An 899-nucleotide genomic window follows, 5' to 3' on the forward strand; every position below is an offset into this window, starting at 1 on the left:
AAACTCGAAATGGATAAAGGACATCAATGTGAGGCCGGAATCTATCAAAATCCTAGAAGAGAACATAGGCAGTAATCTCTTCGATATCGGCCACAGCAACTTCTTTCAAGATATGTCTCCAAAGGCAAAGGAAACAAAAGTGAAAATAAACTTTTGGGACTTCATCAAGATCAAAAGCCTCTGCACAGCAAAGGAAACAGTCAACAAAACAAAGAGGCAACCCACAGAATGGGAGAAGATATTCGTAAATGACACTACAAAGGGCTGATATCCAAGATCTATAAAGAACTCCTCAAACTCAACACACACAAAACAGATAATCATGTCAAAAAATGAGAAGACATGAACAGACACTTCTCCAAAGAAGACATACAAGTGACTAACAGACACATAAATAAATGTTCATCATCCTTAGCCATCAGGGAGATTCAAATCAAAACCACATTGAGATACCACCTCACACCAGCTAGAATGGCCAAAATTAACAAGACAATGAACAACATGTGTTGGAGAGGTTGTGGAGAAAGGGAAACCCTCTTATACCTTTGGTGGGAATGGAAGTTGGCGCAGGCACTTTGGAAAACAGTGTGGAGATTCCTTAAGTAATTAAAAATAGAGCTTCCCTATGACCCTCCAATTGCACTACTGGGTATTTACCCCAAAGATACTGATGTAGTGAAATGAAGGGCCATCTGTACCCCAATGTTCATAGGAGCGATGGCACAGTCACCAAATGATGGAAAGAACCAAGATGCCCTTCAGTGGACAAACGGATAAAGAAGATATGGTCCATATATACAATGGAATATTATGCCTCCATCAGAAAGGATGAATACCCAACTTTTGTATCAACATGGATGGGACTGGAAGAGATTATGCTGAGTGAAATAAGTCAAGCA

The sequence above is a fragment of the Lontra canadensis genome, unplaced genomic scaffold, assembly GCF_010015895.1.
Source record: "Lontra canadensis isolate GAN:19392208 unplaced genomic scaffold, GSC_riverotter_1.0 scaffold53, whole genome shotgun sequence".
NCBI lineage: Eukaryota > Metazoa > Chordata > Mammalia > Carnivora > Mustelidae > Lontra > Lontra canadensis.